This window comes from Mercenaria mercenaria, unplaced genomic scaffold (genome assembly GCF_021730395.1).
Source record: "Mercenaria mercenaria strain notata unplaced genomic scaffold, MADL_Memer_1 contig_2086, whole genome shotgun sequence".
Taxonomy (NCBI): Eukaryota; Metazoa; Mollusca; class Bivalvia; order Venerida; family Veneridae; genus Mercenaria; species Mercenaria mercenaria.
This window is the reverse complement of record NW_026460121.1, coordinates 37411-59652: the sequence shown is the minus strand read 5'-3', so window position 1 is coordinate 59652 and position 22242 is coordinate 37411. Positions and strand designations below refer to the sequence as shown.

At 29.0% G+C, this 22242-nt stretch overlaps 1 long non-coding RNA gene across 1 annotated transcript; it reads left to right on the top strand.

Moving 5' to 3' along the window:
• The first annotated feature begins 772 nt into the window (after nucleotides 1–772).
• On the top strand, nucleotides 773–4815 carry LOC128552152 (uncharacterized). The gene is made up of 3 exons (XR_008368986.1): nucleotides 773–1093; nucleotides 2094–2280; nucleotides 4659–4815. It is a non-coding gene; the product is annotated as an uncharacterized LOC128552152 (long non-coding RNA).
• The last annotated feature ends 17427 nt before the right edge of the window (nucleotides 4816–22242 follow it).

Genomic DNA, 22242 nt, shown 5'->3' with positions numbered 1-22242 from the left:
TCCGGTACCAGTGTAACTTAACGGGGAATAGAAACGAGTGTGTAATAATTTGTTCTATTTACAATGTAACAATTTGTTAAAAAAATCTTTTAGATGTTACGCATGTTAATAATTACATTTTGCGCATGTTAAACTCCGTACATAAAAATAGGTGATGTTACGTTTCAGTTCTTACAGCGTAAGGAATTACAGCTGTACGTCATGTACATTGCTTTCTTCAAATTTGGATACAGTATTCCTGGTACACAAAATAATAAAATTGTTTTGGATTGCAAATTTCCAACTGCAGGAAAGCGTGAACTAACACTATAGCAAGTTGTGTATATTTTATCACAAGTATTATTATTATAATAATGCTAAATGATTCATATACGCGTTGCATTTTGGCTAGACTTTTATCTTGTTTCTACGCATGTTTACTATAAAATACCAGAAAATTTAACATTGGATGAACTTAATAGTGAGTAATTCCAAAACATATTTACCGTATATCTTTAAGTGGTGAAAACCCACTGTGTATACATACATAATACGTCAACATCTGACGAAACGTCATGTAATAAAAAGGTCTTTTGGCAATAATGGTACACCTAGTTTCACAATTGCCCTCGCGCTAAAGTTCTCTAGCTATTATTACACAAGATGTGCTATTATGACCAGAAGGTACACATCAGCTGTATATTAGCTACTGTCATAGTATTAAAGGATGTTGTTACCCGGCTGTAGAATACCTTCTCTCGTCCTTCATTCTTCTAGGGCGGAAGTGATGCAATGACATTTCTGCATGACGGTTTGCATCTTAAGTGTAACTAATCGTTTGAAAACTACAGTATGTCAGTGTGTGCCAGTTTATGAGAAGTTAATAATTTTATGTTACAGGTAATAGTCCAAATAAAGTGATTCACGTAGAGAATGTCCGACTAAGCGCGGATCCAATACAAATCCCTGGCCCTGAGACTGTTAGCTTGGACGTTCAGATTCTAAAGCCGATAGCCGGGAACCATTTCACACTCAGTTTGACTGTATCCAAAAAAGTGCTCTTTGGTTTCGTCACCGTTCCATGCGTACGCGGATTTGGAATAGTTGGAAGTTGGTAAGACTTAACAGTTACCTTACACATGGCATTTTTTTTCTGTAGACGAAGTGTATTTTTAGATGAATTCAGCAGTACTATATATAGATGTATTTCAAAAAATGAAAATGTGGAAAACAACAGGTCGCCCAACACGACATATTAAATGAAAATGTTGCAGGCTCGGTTTGATTGAGACTGTCCATGGACGGTAGTGGAAATGCAAGCTAGCGTCCACACCCTCTAGCCCCAAGTTGAGCAGAACCCAACATTTACACATGTTATACGTACCGTAATATAATTTAGAGACATCCGCAGATGTATTTATACGGCGGTGCACATGGAACTTTCAATAATGCACAGAGTGCAATTCCACGAAAAGCGGTGTATGGTCCACATATAAAATAATGGCTTTGCCCTAAATGAGAAAACATTGGGCAGAACTAAACAAACTGGAATTTAGAGATGGGATCTGTGGTTATGGAGCCTGCATATTACAGAAACTGCCAAAAGACAAAATTAAAAAGCAGGCACCATACCCAAGTATCCAAAGGTTTAAAAGCTAGAGTATTGGAACCACCCAAGCCGAAATATTCAAGCTGAAAAATAAAAAGGTACACTAACACAACATAAGGCGAAATTTAGGAAATAACCGTTTAACATTCAATTTATACATGTATAACGCGTATTGTTAGAGATATCTGTTTTTTGTGTTGTTGTTTTTTTTTTTTGCTGTTTGAGAAAAAATACAATGGAAAATATCAAGTCTTTCTCATTCATTCCTTATGTAGAAAATCGTTTTGTATATTTCATTTTTCTAAGAAGTAGATACGTTTTTCCAAGCGCTGTTATTATAATCGTTGTGTTAAATCCGAATAAATATTTGTAGTTTATAATATTTTATATATAAGTCAATGTACAATACATTTGATGCAAAGTTTCTATTTCATCTATTTTGCTACTATATTCCTATAAGAATATCTATGTTGAACTAAAACTATCTGTATGTATTTCAAATCAGTCAATACGAAGTGTGTGATCTGTTAAGTGGTAGGCATTTTAACAACACCCACCATTGTCCGAATGAAATTGTGTCGTCGACGCCAGATTTCCCTTGTGCCTGCCCGTTCCAGCCCGGAAATTACCACCTCAAGCCCACAACATTCATCATACCGGAACTAGCCGGTGCGTGGAAATTTCTTGCATCGGTAATAACACATATTTTAAAATTCATCTATGCCTATATGTGTACGCGTATGTGCTCAGGATTTTATAATGAGTCATTAAAACACGCTAATTTTGTGGTACATGTAAGTCAAAACATTTTAGTTTTAACCTTTCCGAAGCACGTTTTCATGTTTCCTTCAATTTCTTGAAAAGATTCAGTTAAACAGGGTTTACTGTTAATTTGCATCGTTTCATTAAATGATTTCAAAGGCTCTATGTAAAACCCTAATTTGTGTGTAACGAGTTGTCTGACAATTTGAAGCAGACGTTGAATATTAATTTTACGGTTTTAAAACAAAGTGGTGTGGGAGACATATTGATTTACTCCTGTCTGTCTGTCTGTCTGTCACAAATCTTGTCCGCACCCTAAGTCAAACATTTCTCATCCGATCTTCACCAAACTTGAACAAAATGTGTTTGACTCTAAGTCCTCGGCCAAGTTCGAACTAGTCAAATCTACCCAGGCACTTCGGAATTATGGCCATTGAATTACCGAAAATCGGCTTTTTACTCTTGTCCGCGCTCTAAGTCAAAAATTTCTCATCCGATTTTCACCAAACATGAGCAAAATGTGTTTGACCATAAGTCCTCTGCCAAGTTTTGATAAGCAGCCAAATCGGTCCGGGCACTTCGGAATTATGGCCCTTGAATTACCGAAAATCGGGCTTTTTACTCTTGTCCGCGCTCTTAGTTGAACATTTCTCATCCGGTCTTCACCAAACTTGAACAAAATGCGTTTGACTATATGTCCTTGGTCAAATTTGTTAACTAGCCAAATCAGCCCAGGCACTTCAAAATTGCGGGCCTTGAATTACCCAAAATCAGCTATTTTACTCTTTAAAATTAATGTATATTTGTAGTGAGTAAACAGTATATAACGACTGACTTTCTATTTAGTTGAGTAGGCAGTTGTGGGAGACATGCGCTTTTCTCAAAAGCAGCTCTAGTTTGTTACCCTTTAACACGCTTTTTTAATATTTCAAATTTGCAAACAAGATATCTTGTTACTTATAAAATAGTATATACAAGGGCCGCGTTTTAATTTTTCGAACATCATGGAGATATTATTCACCTATACTACGTAATAACTGAATCATACACGTGGCGTATAACCGATTAGTATTGTGGAATTAGATTACATGATTCAACTACACACTATTTCGATTCCAATGATCCTTTTTGTGTAAACAAGTAGACGGACAAAAAGCACTATTTCAAGGCGCATGTATATTGCAGGTCGATATGACGTTAACACGTAACCGTTAAAACCACATCCGTGTTTAATTAAACAGCGTTAAAATGCAAGGCGGAATAACCGAAGGAGTCGTTGACTTCTAGTGAGTTGTTCTGTGCGTCTAATGTGTGAATCTGAAACGTTGTACACACTCTTTCTCGGCGGCATCAATTCTAATATGACTAGCCAATGCTTAAATCATCACGATTTTGTATTGACGTCAAGCCGACGCGATCTTTACTTCCATGTATGCATCGAGAATTAGCGTTTTCAAATTTGATCAGATTTTTTACTCAAAAACTTGTTTAGAACAAAATGTCACATAGCAAAACTGTCTTTAATTTTATACTCTTCTGTGAAATACTGAAATTTATCAGTGAAATAAAATTGATATTTTCACTGTTTCAAACAATGAAAATATCATTTTTATTTTTCACTGGTACGGAACTACATTTGAATGTGAAATGATATGAATTATAAATGATAGGAAATTCCTTGCAAAATATACTTCAGTAAAGGTAAAGATGTATAAAAATAATAAAAGGATCATAAATATTTACATTTTATCATAATAAAATGTCAAAGAAATCAGAAAACGTAATAGAACTATTAATAGTTTTTCTACAAAGACATCCTGACGTCACGACATTATCACGTTATGATGCGATGCACGTGACGTTGCGCGGGCAAACTGAATATATTTTGGTTAAAACCATTAAAAATGTATAAAATAAATAGAAAATTTGTTTGTTTCAGTGAAAGATCGAAATATATTTCACTCGTGAACACCATAATTTACATTTTCACGAGTAAAATATTGCATTATAGTGTTCACTCGGTGAAATATATTTCGATCTTACACTAAAACAAACAAATATCCTCTATTGATTAATTTACTCATACACTGAGTCAGGTATTCGCTGTGCACAATAAATCAGCATCATTTTATTACGCTCTACGTATAACCATCGTGTATAAATAGTGTTAAAACATGGTTTTGCTTTAAATTATTTCTTAAATAATAAGTCGACGTGACGTCAGTATTGCCGTGTTTTAAGGGAAGTGTGCATGAATTGTTCATTTAAAAATCTTAGTTTTATCATAGTTCACAATTTTCTCACATAGGGTGACTACAGAACCTATGCTGAGATAAAGGACACATCCACTAATGAGGTTGTCGGATGTTACAATTTTCAATGGTCAACTGTAGCCGACTGCGGCGGATTCGGATGTGTCTTCGGATAGTTCTTTTGATGTTATTCATTATATTCAAGACTTTACATAAAACAAAATAATTATAATATTCGCCTTTTCTTGTGTTTCAAACTTTGATCAAGTATTATCACTCACCCTTTACCCAACTCCACAACTGCCGAAAACGGAGATAAAACGGCTGTCAGTCAATCCGACCATTAGGATGTTGTGTGTGATTCATATCTTCTAACTTAAAATCTAGAGAATTTTTCTGACACTTTGTTCTAAAGTTCAACATCTTAAACTGCCTCAATTTGAGGGAAAATGACATTTTATCTATATACTAATGAGTTAGTTTGAATTCGGCGGAGTCCATAGGATGAAACGGATCAAGAAAATGGTTTAAAAATGGATCTTCATACTGGAATTAAAATGTTCTTGCTTTATTTGAATATCACCCACATTGCGGACAATGCTGCAGGAATATTTCATAACTTTCTGTAGATCAACATATTTTAAGAATTCATGTATTACTTTCCTGTCTGAAACAGTATCCGAAGTCGAAACAAAAAAAGATAAGAGCAGATGGTCAGGCATGACATTGTCCACGTGCAATACCTGCTGGCCTGACCAAAACTATCTAATAAAAGTGTTATGATAAGATATAGGTTTCTACTCGGTAATAAGAAGTATGCAAGCAAATAAGTGCTATTTGTTGGGACTTTGTAAACTACTTTGACTAGTCTACTCTTCAAAATTACGGACTGCAATAAGTTACGTCAAAGATATTATGTTGCCTGACAACTACTTCAGAATTCTAATTTGAAGTCAATTAGTGTAAGAGTGGTCGTAAACTTAGTACTCAAATTTATATGTTAACATTAGTTTTAACATGACCGTTAAAGAAAGAAGATTGAAACTGTGTTTTATCATGAAACAAAATCGTTGTTTTTAGGCTGGCGATTTATTCGCCAGACTATTATAACCATAAATTGAGATTCCACAAAGTTCAACAACAGTTCAAAGGTGCTGAGACTGACAACACAAAATATAACTTCATGTGCAGTTCAAATAGTTCGCAACGTTTATCAGTTTTGCCATAGAGTTGTATAAAGATTGCTAAACTTACCTGTTTCAATAAATCTATTTGCTTTCTAACGGTAAATACTTGAAAGATAATATTAGAAAATATTACATAATGATTGTAAATTAATTCGCCCCTATGAATGAAATGTCTGTATGAATGGAACTTTTTCGTAACTCAACACTGTTGACCGTTTCGTTATAGATTATGACCCGGTCTGTAAATAGCTAATTAAACAATTAACGCTGGTTCCGAAAAACAATTGTCGATATGAGTTATACTGCGCATTATTCGACGACCTGATATAACATGGAAAATAAGAAATATGAAATATCAATTAAAATGAACTTAAAGTGATATGTGTTATGTCGGGTCTTATATTTAGGACTAAAGTTATAAGAGTCTATTCTTTCAGATCATTTGCTATAGGTACTACGGGACGTAATCGCTGCGTGGAATTGCCACAGTAACGTGAGAAGAAACAAATGACCACTTTCTACGAGTTGTATACCTAAAGAGCGTACATGCTGTATATTCTTTTTTTTTTTTTGGCTATTTCTATACAAAATTCATTTTAGAAACATTCTGGCGAATGCTGAAAGATTTATTGTAAAACGTGCTTTGTCACCATTTTGTTTAAAGGGTGGGGGCGTAGATGTAAGCGATTTTTGTTTAAACACACGTTTTCAACTGTATTTCAGGTTATATTTAACAAATAATCAAGGCCTTCGAGTGGTTTATCGTCTGATTTATCATGGTTCAGAGTTCAGATGCTTAAGAATTGAACCACGAGGGCGTTAGCCCGAGTGGTTAAATACTGAAGCATCTGAACGACAAACCGTGGTAAATTAGACGATAAATCGCAAGAAGGCATTGATTGTTTTCATTCTGACATGCTCATTGAAATATTTAAATAAATATTATGCTGGACTTCATTTACGCGAGGAGTAATGTATCAGACGTCATGCGGCAATTTGACGTCATAATTGACGTCATAATGCTCTCGCGCGTCAACCGTTGTTTATCGCAGAATATATAGAGCTTGATTTTCTTCTTTGTTTAACTGGAAATCAAATCGAGCCATGTTAGAATAAGATATATACCCGTAACGGTAATGTTTAACAAATGCATTAATTGATACAGTCCTGAGGTTAACATTGTTTCGCACTGTGTTGCATCTTTAAACGACTTTTACCGTGTCGTTGTTGTTTGATTGTTTTTTTTTATTTGTTAATTAACAAATAATCAAGGCCTTCGCGTTGTTTATCGTCTAATTTACCACGGTTCAGAGTTCAGGGGGCTGTTTTATCAAAGTGTCGCAGATAACGACAAAAATTTGTCGCAGACGTTATTCTGCGACTTTGTCTTACGACCGTTTTACTAAAGGTGTCGTATGATCAATGTCGCAGTCTTTGTCGTAGACAATAAATCACGCGAGTCACAGTCTGTGTATACATTTCCGGTGACGTCAAATTGGTTAGCATTAAAGGCAGTTCCACATCGCGACGGCTGTGCTTACTTCGTAAAAGGCAGATGCTCACAGCAGCGGCTGTAGACCACTAAATCTTGTCTTCTTGCGTTTCATTATGCAGTTATGTGTAACTTTTTAGATAGAATGCAAAATAAAGAATTTGTGCACTGTACTGAATTAATTGTTTATCACTATATCATAAATGGCTGTACACAACTGCCTTTTCTGAATATATATAATACTTACCCTGGTCAGAGAACATAACTGTAACTTTCAGGGTTGACTGTTTTGCACAACTGCCACATATAATTATTAAACTACTTGCACTGGTGGGTAGTACTTCTTGGATTTCAGGGTTGACCGCTGTGCACAACTGCCACATATAAGTACTAGTTGGGCTCTTGCACCTGTCACTATATAGTAAGTAATGGATTTTTCAGGTTTGACCGCTGTGCACATCTGCAACATATAAAAACTACTTGCACCAGTGGCTAGAACTTAATAGATGAGTAAGAGTTGACCGCTGTGCACAACTACCACATATAAATACTACTTGCATCGGTCACAAGTACTTAATGGATGTTTCAGGGCTGACCGCTGTGTACAACTGTACAAGAACGACATACACTGGTCACTTGTACTAAACAGATGTGTCAGGGTTGACCGCTGTGTACTTTACTGCCACATATAAATACTACTTGCATCGGTCAGAAGTACTTAAAGGATGTATTAGGGTTGACCGCTCTGCACAACTGCCACATATAAATTCTACTTGCACCAGTGGCTAGAACTTAATAGATGAGTAAGAGTTGACCGCTGTGCACAACTACCACATATAAATTCTACTTTAATCGGTCACTAGTACTTAATAGATGAGTAAGAGTTGACCGCTGTGCACAACTACCACATATAAATACTACTTGCATCGGTAACAAGTGCTTAATGGATGTTTCAGGGCTGACTGCTGTGTACAACTGCCACGTACAAGAACTACATACACCAGTCACTTTTACTAAATAGATGTGTCAGAGTTGACCGCTGTGTACAACTGCCACATATAAATTCTACTTTCATCGGTCACAAGTACTTAATAGATGAGTAAGAGTTGACCGCTGTGCTCAACTGCCACATATGAATATTACTTGCACCGGTCACTAGTACTTAAATGAGGTTTCCGGGTTGACTACTGTGCACAACTACCACATATGAATACTAACTTACACGGGTTACTAGTACATAATTGATGTTTTAGGGTTGACCGCTGTGCACAACTACCACATATGAATACTACTTACACGGGTCACAAGTACTTAATAGATATTTTAGGGTTGACCGCTGTGCACAACTGCCACATATAAATACTACTTGCACCGGTCACTAGTACTTAATAGATGTGTTAGGGTTGAGGTCTAAACGCTTTTTGAATCATAGGCATGTTCAATTTCGGACGGACGGACGGACGAACATCCGGAAGGACAACGCCAAAACAATATCCCTTCGCCTTCGGTAGGGAAAAATAGGACAAGCCTTATTATTATTATGAAAATGAATTTTCGTCTGCATATATAAATACTACTTACACCAGTTACTAGTACTTAATAGATGTATTAGGGTTGATGTTAATCTTCCTTATCTATAGGTCAAGTTCAAATCTGGGTCAGGTGGGGTCAAAAACTAGGTCACTAGGTCATTCAAGGGAAAAGCCTGTTAACACTAGAGGCCATATTTATGAATGTATTTTCTTGAAACTTGGGCCCCAGAATGTTAATTTTGGGTGATCTTTAGGTCAATTTAGATTCTTTGTCATGTGGGGTAAAAAATTTTGGGTATCAGGGTAAATCAAAGGAAAAGCTTTTTAACACTATAGAGACCCCCATTTATAACTGGAGTGTAAAAAGGGCCATTAAATAAAAAGGGTAAGTAGTTAGAAACAAAAAGGGTTTTTTGGGCATTTTGACCCCACTTGCCCTTTTGACCCTTGGTAAGGACTGGCCCAAAATGCCGGACAATTTAAAACCCAAACGGGTTTTAAAACCAACAAAGAAGTTTTAAATACAATGATATAGATGATTTTACAAAAAAAAAAATTTTAGGGGTTTTGAAAGAAAGAAGATTTACTGATAATAAAACCCCCATTATTTTTATAACAAAAAAGGGAAAAAATGAAAAAAGGGCTACTTGTTGTCTTGGGGGAAAAATAAAAAGCAAATTTTTTAAAAAAGTACTAAAAAAGCACTAATTTAGATATTCTTTAAGCAATTTTTCCTTTTTTACCAAAAAAAGGGTTTAACATTTCCCGGGAAAAAACCCTATTGGGGCCCGGGAAACCCTTTAAAATAACGGACCCCTGTCAACGAAGGGATCCCCGTATGTAGGACCTTACTTTTGCTATGACAGGGGGTGTAAAAAAGAGTACTTGTAAATAAGCAATGCTTTCCTTTTTAAAATAACATAAATAAAAAACATTTGGAGAAAAATTGCAAAAAATTTAGTTGAAAAAACCACTATCAAAACGAAATAAAAAATTTGGGGTTTTGGGAAAAAAAAAACGAAAGTCAAAAAAAGGGAAAAAAGGGGGTAGAGTATCCCCCCGGAAAATCACTTGGAGGGGATAAATTTTGAAAAAAAATTACAAAAAAACCAAATTTAAAAGGAAAATTTTGGGGAAAACGAATAGTGTAGTTAATGAATTGATGAACTTGGCCCGCTGATTTATTTTGATATGCACCCCTTTTAAAAATTTAAAAAAGGGAAAAGTATTGGGTTAAACCCGTTTTTGTTATATTTAGAAAAATAGGGCTTGGGTTTTCCATTAAAAAAATAAAACGGGAGAATCTGTTACTGAAGAAATTTGAAAAAATTTTTAGAAGGACGATTACCAGTAAATTTAGGGTGGATAAAGGAAAAGAATTTTAAAAATAAAAATTTTGAAAATTTTTGAATAAAAAAAAAATTTAAACATGTACCATACTTTTAAATTTAAAGGAAAAGGCTGTAGTTTTTTTTTAAAAGGATTTTTTTAGTTTTTTTTTAAAAAGGGAATTTAATGTTGGAATTTTTTTACAGCAAATAAACTTTTTCTTTTTTAAATAATTTGCGGGATAGGTTGTTAAATAAAAAAAAAAAAACATTCTAGTAAAAAAAATGACACCAACCAAAAGTAGTAAAAACTTAAAAAAAGGACGGTTTATTTTAAATTTTTCAGGGTGTTTTAAAAGGGCACCAAAAGTAAAGAAAAATTTAAAAATTGGTGATCGGGGTTCGCTTAAAAAAAAACTTAAAAGACTTTTAAAAAAGGTAAAAAAAACCAAAGGGGACAGGGGAAAATTTATTTATAATTTATAAAATTAATAATACAAATCCCAGAACATACTCTTTTAAAGTTTTAAATTTATAAAAATAGCCCAAGGTTCATTTTAAGGGACAAAATTTTTCCCTACTACCCCGGGAAGTTTTTAGAATTAAAAAAGTTGTTAACGAACTATAAGAAAAAACAAGTTTGAAAAAATGGAAGGGTTATAGCAAAAAAATTTTAATATTTGGGGTTTCCGTTTAGGGGATCTTAAAAAATCTAATTTAGAAAAAAAAAAAGTTTAATTATTTTTAAATGAGTAAAAAAATCTAATTTCTAATAATAAGGGAAATTTAAAAACAAAGTTTCCAATTAAAAATTTCCCACTTAACTAAACTGGGCTGCTGCTTACAGAAAAAGTTAAAAATTTTTTGTGGGGGTAAGCCCGGTTTTTAAAATATTACACCCGGGTGTTTTTGGGTTTTTCAGCTGATTAGAAACTTTTTCCCCAGCACCCTATATTTGTAGCAGTTTGGCGCTGTTCCCTCATTTAATTACCTATTTACAAACAGACTAAAACTTGACGAAAAGAAATTTTTTTTAAAAAAAAAGCACATCAAAAAAAAAAACCCCAACTTATCAAAAAAAAGCCGGTTTGGGAAAAAAATAAAGAAATCCAAATAAAGTTATTCAGGATATTTTTAAAATTACTATTAGAAATGCACCTCTTGAAATGCATATAAAGGGAATTTAAACTTAAGGGTTTAAAAAGCAAAAAAAAAAGAAGGTTGTTTTAAAAGATTATTAAAGATTTTAAAAAATTATTAAAGTTTTTTTAAAAAGATTTTTTTATAAGTATTTTTTTTAAAAAATAGAAAAATTACATCAGTTGAAGGTAATATTGCATCAGGAAAAAATATTTTTAATTTTATTAAAGAAAAATTACCCTAATTTTAAAAAATTTCCCAAAACCCTTTTTAACGAAGGGCCCCAAAATTTTTTGGACCCACGTGCCCCGGAATTTTCCCAGCTTCCCCAAGTTAAAAATTCTTTTAAAAATTTTTTTAAAACCCCATTGTTGCCTAAAGACCTTCCAAATATTTTTTTCCCTTTTCAGCTAACAATTTAAAACATTCTAAAAAAAATTTTAAACTTTGCTAAAAATTTTTGATGGTGTTTCGTTCGGGAACGTTTTTAAATTTAACTAACATTTAACTTTTTTACAAAAAACATCACGCCCAACAAAGGGTTAAAAAATGACCCCGGGGGGGCCCGTATAAAATCTTTCTTAACTGATCATACCCAAAAAAAACCATAGGGAAAAAAAACCCCAATTTAAAGGATTTGTTTATTTTAAAACCCGACCAGAAATATTTTTTAAAAAGATTTAAAAAAAGAAACAAACGGAAGAAAAAAAGTTGGTTTAGATTATTTAAAAAAACACACAAATTACACGAAAAAAGGGGTTAAAACAGAATTTTTTCAAAAAAGGTTTTAAAAATTTTAACGTTGATAACAATTTAGAAAAAATGACTTTAAAATTTTTATTCAAAAGAAAGGGGATAATATAAAAAATTTTTTCCTAAAATCAATAAATTTCATTAGGGGGGTTTTTAAAAATTTTTTTTATAATTTATATTATATTAAAAGGTTAAATAGAAAGGTAGATAAAAATGATTATGCCAAAGTTATTTTGAAAACTTTGGGAGAAAAAAATGAATCCAAAAAAAAAATTTCCCATTAAGAAAGTTTTTAAAAAGAAAAAATTTTTTTAAATAAAAATTGATAAAATATTTTAGCGATGAATAAAAAAAATTCCTTTAAATTGATAAATTAAAAAAGTTATAGACCCCTTATTTTTTAAAAAAATAATTTTTTTTGGAATAAAACTGGGGGTTTGTCTTTTAAACTGAAGAAGAAAATTGAAAAAATTTGTGATTGCCCCAGACCAAATAATATTAGAAACAACCCTAAAAAAGTTATTGAAACCGACTGTAAATACAATTAAAAAAATAAAAACAATTTCAGCGTCTAAAGCCCTTGGTTTTAAACGGGGTTAATAAACAATGTGCTGCAAAGGAAAAAAACCCGAGTAAAAATGCGGAAAAAATAAAAAAACAAAATTGGAAAAAGGGTTTTAAATTTTAAAAATTATTTAAATTCTCTTAAGAAAATTTTTAAAACCCTTTAAATTTATTTTATTTTTTTTTTAATTATTTTTTTAACCTTTTTTTTGTTTAAACAAATTTTATTTTCTAAAATAATATATAGAGGGAAATCGAGGATCTAAAAAAACAATATTAAAAAAAAAATTTTAAAAATTAAAATTACTTTAGAAAAAGATCCAAAGAATAATTTTATATTTAATTTAAAAAACCACTCTTATAAAATATTTAAAATTTCTGAACTAAAACTTTAAAAGGTAAAAAAATAAACGTTTTTTAAAAATAACTTTTGTAAAAATGGAAAAAAAACGATAAAATTATATAAACAGCTTATTTTCAATAAAAGGGCTTTAAAAATTATTAAAAAAAAATGAAAAAAAAAAAACCCTTTTCGTCAAGCTTTTAAATGAAAAAATTAAATTGAATTGGTAATTGGTTTTTCTAAAGGAAGGGGCGGGGGAAAAATAGAGTCAGTTGATGTTTATTATATAAATAGATAATTTATATTTCCATTGGCGGTTTAAGTTATTTAGAATTCCCAAAAAAAACCATAACCCCCAACCCCCCAAAATCCCAAAAAATTGAAAGGATTAATAATAAAAAAAAAATGATGATAACGAAGTTTTAGATGGGTCATTTAGCTTAAAAAATTTCCTGTTGAAAAAAAAAACCCCAAAAAGTTTCAAAATTTTAAAAATCATATAAACATCTTGTTTATAGGGAAATTTAAAAATTTCCTGAAACCCATTAAATAAAAAAAACCTAAAATAGAAGTTTTAAATAAAATATCAATTTAATATTTTTGGTTATGAAAAAACCTACAGGTATTTACCCCAGGGTACATATAAAAATTATCAATACAAGAAAAACTGGACATGTTTTAATTATAATGATAAGATAACTAAATAAATAACTAAATGTTTGACTGAAAAGAGCTAAAGCCACTGTAGCCCAAAACCATTATGTTTGGATAAAATTTTTAAATAGATTAATTTTTTTTTAAAAAAAACAAAAAAATAAAAAAACACTTCTGTAAAAGCTGTTTTAAAAACACTTTTCTCAAAAAAGAATTTTTAAATGAACATATTCCAAATTTTTTTAGCTTATTAATGGTATCCAAGGTGAAAAATCCCAAAAAAGGGGAAGAAAAGGGGAAAATTTTAAAAAATTTATCAAAAAGGGTTTAGCAGTCCTTTTGTAAATTTATGCGACTTTAAAATCAATAACAAAAAATTTTTAAAACTGTTTTAACCACAACCGAATCTTCATTTACTAAACCATATAAAAATTTTCTTTTAAAGTTTTTTGGTTGGGCTTTAAATTTGGGTTTGTTGTTTTTGGAAAAACGTTATCCCTAAACCAAAACCCAAGTTTTAATAGGGGCCCCAAAATGCATTTATAATTTTATTAAAAAAATGCTTGAGGAAGAGGAATATTGAAAAGGGAAATTTATTTAAAAAAAACTTTTTAAAAAAGGGATTTGAAAATTTGTCTAAAAAAAGATAAAGGGTAAATTTTAAAAAAACAAAAGTTTTCCTATACTGTGAAAAAGAAATATTAAAAGGGTTGAAGGGGCCAGAACGTGATCATTGTCATAAAAAGGGAAAATTTCCCAGAGGAAGTGCTCACCAAAATGTAATTTTAATTTTAAATAACACCCCAAAATTCCTGTTTTTTTCAAAATTTTTAAAAGGGGTTATGAGGGCCCATTTTTTTTGCAAAAAATTGGGGAAATTTCCCCCAAAAGAAATTAAGGGTTATTCCTAAAAATATAAAAAGGGATATAGGGCATTTATGTTTTTTGACTTGGTCTTTTTGATTCATTCCATTTAAATTTCTCAACCCTTTGGTTTTTTAAAAAAAAAATTTTTCCAGAATTTGTTTTCACTTAAACCTGAATTTGAAAAAAATATGGGAATTTTATTAAAAACAAAAGGGTTTTTTACCCCAATTTGTTTAAACCATGGTTCTTTTAAAAAATTCAAAAAAACAAAATTACCTTTTTTAAAAAAGATTTTTTTTCCATTTTAAATAAAAACACCCCATATCTACAACAAATTTATAAAACAGGCAAAAACTTTTGGAAATAAATTTAAAATTTCCCCCCCTTTGGGAAAAATCTATTCAAATTTTTAAAAAACTGACGTATTACTTTTAGCTGATGTTTTCGAAAATTTTAGAAAAATTATTTTTTGGAGTACTACAAATTAGTTTCCTTGTCATTTTTTTAGTCCCGTGGTTTAGCTTGGGAGGGAAAAGTTAAAAATGACGGGAAATTAAATTAGATTTAATAACTGATTTTTGTATGTATCTTTTTATTAAAAAAGGGGACTGAAGGGGGGAATAAGTTATATTTCAAAAATAGAAAAAAACAATAAAAAAATATAAAAAGATTATGATCCTAAATTGACAGAAAAATCCCATTAGGTCCCTCGACGCTAAAAACCCTTTAGGGTTGGGCCAGGGTTCAACCCTTTCCCCCTTTTGGAAAAAAAATTTATCCCTGAAAAACCCAATTTAAAAGAAAATTAATTGAAAAGGGTTTAAACAAACCTTTTATTGAAGGGTGATCTTAAAATATCCAAAGAATTAAAAAAAAAAACCCCAAAAACCGATTATCCTTTAGCTCCTAAAAAAATTTAAAATACCAGACAATGGCTTTCCCAAATTTAGTTAAAAATTTTTAAAACAAAATTTGAAATAGGAAAAAAAGAAATGAAAAAAAAAATATTTCCAAATTTTAATGAAAAAACAAATTTTTGTAGTTCTTTAATAAAATTTTGGGAACTATATACAAAATTGGGTTAAAAGTAACAAAAAAAACAAAATATTAATTTTTGGCCCGAAAGCCCTTTGGTTAAAAAAATTTTGTTTTTAAATACTCTTTTAAAAGTTTCTAAAGAAAAAAATTTTCATTTGAAAAAAATTTTTTTTAATTTTAATGAATAACTCTTATCGGTAAAAACGTTTGGAGAATTTACCCCAAGATTTTTAAATTTTTAAATTAACTCATAAAATAAAAAAAACCTTTTTATTAAATATATACCCAAAACCTTCATTTGTTAGTTCAACAAAGTTTAAACAAGAATTTTTTTGGAATTTTATAAAATTTAAAAAGAAAGTTTGTTTTTAAAAAGACCTGTTATGTTGGAATTTTCCCCATTTAGTTTTATCAAAATTTTTAAAAGAAATGATTTTCATTAAAATTTAAACTTTAAAGGGGAAAGTACAGGGTAATTGTAAATTACTTTTCCCTTGACACTTTTTTCCCTTATGTTTTTGAAAAAAAAACCCAAAAAATGCATATGAGGATTTTTTAAAAGGACAAAGATTTATTTGATAATAGTGATTATGTTTGAAATTTCCAAATTTTTTATTTGGGACAATAATAAAAAAGAAATTTGGGAAAAATTTTTTAAAGATGAAGCTCCCGGGCTTTCCCCTTTGGTTAAATTTGTCGGTTTAAAAGTAAAAATGATTTAATATTTTTAAAGAAAACGAATTTAAATTATTAAAAAAGTAAGGAAATTTTAAAAAACTTGTTTTTTAAGAAAAAAATTAGTTCATAAAAATTAAAAAGTTATTTTGGGTTTAATTAAACCCCAAAAACTAATCACCCCTTTAAAAAGTTATTCGTTCTGAAAAACACAATCTTCCGTTATGTTATAATAAAATCTTTACATTTTATGACGATAAAAGATATTTTCTTGATAATGGATTGATACTTTAGCTTATTTTTAAAATTTTAATTTTTAAAATTTAGCTTTTAAAATTAAAACTCTTAAATTTAACTTTTAAATTTTACAAAAACCTTAAATTTTTAAACCCTAAATTTTCTTAACTTTAAAAGGGAAAAATAAAAAAATAACATCATTTTTTTTTAAAATTTTTTAAAAGCAAAATTTAAATTGAAATAGATTCTTTTTCTGTTTTTTTTTACTTTTGAAACTTTGAAAAATTTACTTTTTTTTTTTTTTTAGTTTTTATTTAGTTTCCCTTTTTTTTCTTTTTAAAATTGCATCAACAAGAAAATTTAAAATGAAATTAAAAACAAAATTCTTAAATTATTGCCTTTTTGGGAACAAACCAGGACAGCATTTACTGTTTTCCTTTGAAAAAATTCCCCTTTTCGGGATTTTGGGTTTAAATGTTAAAAAACAATGGGGGTTTTCCCTTTATTAATTGTCTTTTTTTTTTTGGCCTTTCTTTTTTTTTTTTTACTTTTTCATTTATATTATTAAAATTCCCATTTTATTTTATTCCAGTTAAAAAAAAAACACAAAATTAATTTAAAATTTTTTAATTAAAGTTTTTAACTTAAAGGTTTGTTTACAATTTTCAGGTTCTTTAAAAATATTTGTTCATCCGATATTTTAGAATTTTGATTAACTATCCTTCTTAAGCGAAAAGGGGGGTTACTTCTGTAGATGTTAAATTTCGTCTTAAAGATGAATGAAAACATTGCCCTTGTGTTAAAAAAATTTTTTTAATTTTTTCTTATACATAAAAATTAATATCAGTGAATAGTCCTCAGCCGCTATATTTACAGTTTTTGTTTAATTGTACAAAAAAATTAGATCATCATCATTATCCAACCCCCCTAAAAATAAAATGTTTAATTGGGCTTTTAGTCGGTTTTAAAAGGTTCAACCCAGAGGGCTCGAACCCCTTAATAAGATCTTTAAAATTTATTAAAATTAAAATTTTGGTTTTTTCGGGCCACAAACACCCCCTCAAAAGAAAATTGGTACAAAAAAATTTTTTGTTTTTTTGGTTTTTTTGTATAAAAAACTTTATAACTACAATAAATTCCCGGTTTTAATTCAAATGCATTTAAAAAGTTCAGCCGGAAACAATTTTATTTTTTTTAATATTTCCCGGCCCCCTTGGGCGGGTTTAAAAACTTTTTTATTTTTTTTGTAATCATTTAAAAATGTTATTAAGTATTCGAAGAGAAACCCTTCTTTTCCCCTTCCCCTAAAACCCTTTTTTTTATTTTTTTTGTCTTTCCCTTTTTTTGTTGAAGAATTTTTTCTTTTAAATCATCAAAATCGTTTTGTTGTAGCAACTTCAGAAGCAATAAAATTTTCAACAACGCCTTTTGTTTTTTAGCTAATTGTTTTTCTTGTTTTAAGGGAAAAACATTTCTTTCTTTTGTAATTTTTGGGGGATTTGTAGAAATTACTTGGGGATTAGAGTGATTGATTTTTTGTTTTTGTTATATTTCAAATACAGAGTCAAGATCATTTGTTATTTTTTTAATTTTTATCATTTAAAATTTTTTAATATCTTTTTGTAAAAACCTGTAAGTGTATTAATTTTCCCCGTACTTTAAATTGGGGGGTGTTTTCAACAAATACTAAATTTTAAGCGTAATTGATTCTCCCTTTTTTTAATGGGTTTTTCAAACTACAAAATCCAGTTCATTTTTTTGTTTTTCAACTTTTGCTTAAATTATTAATATCTCTTGTAATTTTTTTTTTTTTAAATTTTTAAGTTGCATACTTTAAAAATTTTTACGGTTGTCAACAGCAAACCAAACTCGAAAAAGTTTTTTAAAGTCATCATTTTGAAATTTTAGCTCTTTTTTTAAAGGGTTTTTTAATGCTGTGTCATGACTTTACCTTTTGTGAAGGGTCCCCTTTTTCCCGTTCAGAATTTTTTATTCTGAAGTTTATTTTAAATTTAAATTTTAATAACTTTATGCTTTTTCAGTTTTTAGCATTTAGTTTATTTATTTTTGTTTTGATTTCTAACTTTACATATTTTTAAATTTTTTTCAGGCCCCAATAATCTTGTCTTTTTTGTTCTTCATGTTTAAAACATAACTATCTTTTAATTCTTGAAATTTATTGGGATAACTTTTCAAAAATTTGGTTTTTTAAAAAACTTTCTTTATGTTGGGCCCTCTGTTTAAATCAGATCTCTCTTCAAGTTCTTTAAAAAATCAACCTAGCTTTCCCTTTCTTTTTCAATTTTTTTCTTGTAATTCAATATTTTAAAAAAATTTTTTTTTTAAAACTTTTGTTAATTCTTTAATATTTTTTACTTCGCTTCTATTTTTTAGTGTTTGTTTTTATAGATTTTATGTCTTTTAAGATTAAAGTTATCTATTACACTTTTAACTTTTTTTTAAACATTTTAAAACGTCTTGAAACTGCTTTGTTTTGGGTTTTTCTGGTCCTAGGTTTATAAAGGGTTTTTACCTTTCCCTATCTTTAAGCTCTGGTTTATTGTTTATCAAGTTCCTTATTTTTTTGAAGATACGATTTTCCCTTTTCCTTTTTTAAAGGTTTTTTAATTGTTTTTTTGTAGCATAATCACTTAAATCAATATTTAAAATTTTTTTTTACTTATACTGTCAAAGGGTTTAAATTTTTGTTTGGGATTATTAAAAAACTCCCATTAATAATTTTTATATATACCAGTAAAGGGTTTTTTTTAAAAAACTTCCTTTGGTTTTTTCAATATAAAGAAATCATTTTTTTTGATTTGTTTCATTTGCAAAAGTTTGGGTTTAATTTTTTTGTTTTTATTACAAAAATAAAAACATTTTCCCTTTTTTACCTGGACTTTCAAATAAAAAAATTTAAAGTGGGAAAAGTTAATTTGAATATCTTTTGGTGTTTTAAAAAAACCGACCCTTTAAAAAAAATAACAAAACAGGGGTTTTTTTACGTCCCTTTTAAAAAAGTATTTTGTTATTTTCATTTTTTAAAATTTTTATCTTCACATACAAAATCATCAAATATTTTTCTACTTTTTTTTTTTCGATTCAAGGGTTCTCACAAGGTTCAATTTGGGTTTGGATCGCTGAATATTCAAGTATTTTTATTTTGGGTCTACTTTTTTAAATTTTTTTTTCAATTTGAACCCTTTAAATTGGGTTTAAATTTAATTTTTGGGTATTTTGATTGTTTTTTAGGTTTTTAAGCATATAAGTATAAATTTTTTATAATTTTTAAAGAGGTTTTCGGAGTATATCTTTTAAAGATTTGTTTTTTTTTTCCGATCCAGAAGATCCACATATTAACATTTTAAAACATGAATCTGGCATAAAAAATAAAAAATTTTGTAAATTAAATTTGGAAATTTAAAACCCCTTTTTTATATTAAAAATTTTTAATTTCCATTTTATAAAATAATACATTATTTAATTATTTTACATTATTTTACATTTTCTTACTTTTTATATAAATGCAAACCCAAAAATTAATGAAAAAAAAAAATAAGAAAAAAAAAGTCCCGGGGAAAAGGGGGAGCTCTTAGAGAAGAAAAAATGAAGAAAAAATTAAAAATACAAATCGGGATATGTACACTGGAAAAATTTTTAAAACCCAAATTAAATGAAGGGAATAAAAAGGCAAAAAGAAAAAATTGTCAATCATTAAAAGAATTTCCTGGAAAATTTTAAAAAAACAACTTGGCATTAAAAATTTCCCGAACAGTTTTTCTGTTTGATACAAAAAGGGAGAAAAACTAAAAGGTTGGAAAAACTATTCCCAAAAACCAATACGGGTTATTAAACCCCCGAAAGATCATATGGGGTTTTGGGATAAAATGAGGGGTTTGAAGGGGCCTAAGGGAATTTTCCCGGAATCAGAAGAATTAGAAAAAAGAATTGGGGGAAAGGGCCAAAAGAATTTACAGTTAAATTTTAAAAAAAGATATTTATTTAGATTTTTTTAAAATGAAAAAAAATATTATACCGCCGCCGAAATTTTTTTGATTTTTTTCCCCAGCCAAAATTAAAAAAATCCAGATTTAAAAAAAAAGGGCTAGAGGGAAAAGTGAAAATTCATAGAAAAGGCTCAAAGGATATAAAAAATTGGGTAATGAAATTTTGGGGCAATAACTAGAAAAAAAAAACAAAACAAAAATTTTGATTTAAGCAAAAAGGAAAACAATTATAGCTAAAATCGGAAAAATTTTAAAAAATATAGGGACGTAACTTGTTTTTTAAAACCCAAGGGAAAAAAATTTTTGGGAAAAAAGGGAAAAAGATATATAGCCCAAAATTAAAATTTCACCAAATGGCAATATGGGAATTTAATTATTAAAATTAAATAAACCCTTTTTGGTCCAACAAAATTTAAATTCCAAGGATCAAAGAACTGGAAAAAAAAGTTTTTTAAAAACTGAAATAGATAATGATTTTATTGATTTTTAAATTTAAAAAAAGATATAACAATAATAAAAAAAATTTTAATTCATTTTAAGGGAAAAAAATTCAAAGAAATTTTTCAGAAAAGTCCCCGGAAATTTCCTATCAAAAAAAAAATCTATGAAATTTAAAAAGTAATTTTGAGGGGCAAGGTTATGACGTTTTCCCCTGTAATTTCCAAAAAAAAAAAAATTGGGTTTAAAGGTTGGAATTAAATTTTTGGTTCAATTGAAAGCTGGAAAAAAATAATGAAGAATTAAAAAAGGGAAAGGGATTAGAAATAGTAGATCAAATTTTTAAAATGAAATTTACCCTTACCGCAACATGAAATTTTTATATAAAAAAAAATATTTTTCTTGAAATATAAAATTTGGGAAAAAAAAAATATTTTTTAAGTTCTTTAACAGTTTTAAAAATAAAAACAAAAAAATCCCAGTTGATTTTACAATCCGATTTTGTCCCTTCTTTTTAAATTTTTGATTAAAAAAAAAAAATTATGTTTTTTGGTTTTATATAACACTATGACCTATTTTTGGCATAATATTAGTGTTTAATATATAAAAAAAAAATTCGTTTAAATAATGGGTAAGGATTGTAAAATACATATTTTCAAATGGTTTTTTACAGTTACACAGATATTAATAAATTTAAATTTGGGGAAACATTAATTAAAGTAATGGGGGTTTTTAATTTTGAATTTTATAAATCCGGGCATTTCTCCAATAAGTTTGGAATTTGATTTAAGTAGTTTTAAGATTTTGATTTCAATTAAGATAAATTTTTTGTTTCCTTTAGGAAAGCCCCAAATTTTCATACAATTTCTTGGATTTGAGAAAAAAAAGCTTTAAACAAAAAAAAGGGAAAGGGGAACCCCCAAAACCCCCAAAATATAAACCCTTTTAAATCCTTGGAACAATTTTTTTCATTTCCCTTTTTGATCTTATTTTTTTAAATTCCCCCTTTTAAATGGGAATTTCCCGTGATATTGTTTTTATTTATTTCTTTTAATTTCTGAGATTTAACAAGAGCTTAAACCAAATTTTCAAAAAAAACCACAAAGATTGGATTTTTCTGAAATTAATAAAAATATTTTTAAATTTTAATTAGAAAAATATTACAGATGTATTTGGAGAATAATTAATTTTAAAAGAGGGTTTAAACAAGTTTTTTTCACTAAAATTAAAAGAAAAAATGAAATTTTAAATTTTAGTTTTATTAATGTTTCAAAAAAGTTTTGACAAAAAAAAAGGAAAATTTATTTTTGTTATGCTCAGAATTGAAAAAAAAAAAAGAAAACATACACGGGAAAAAGGATCTTTTTACACTTTAAAAAAAATTT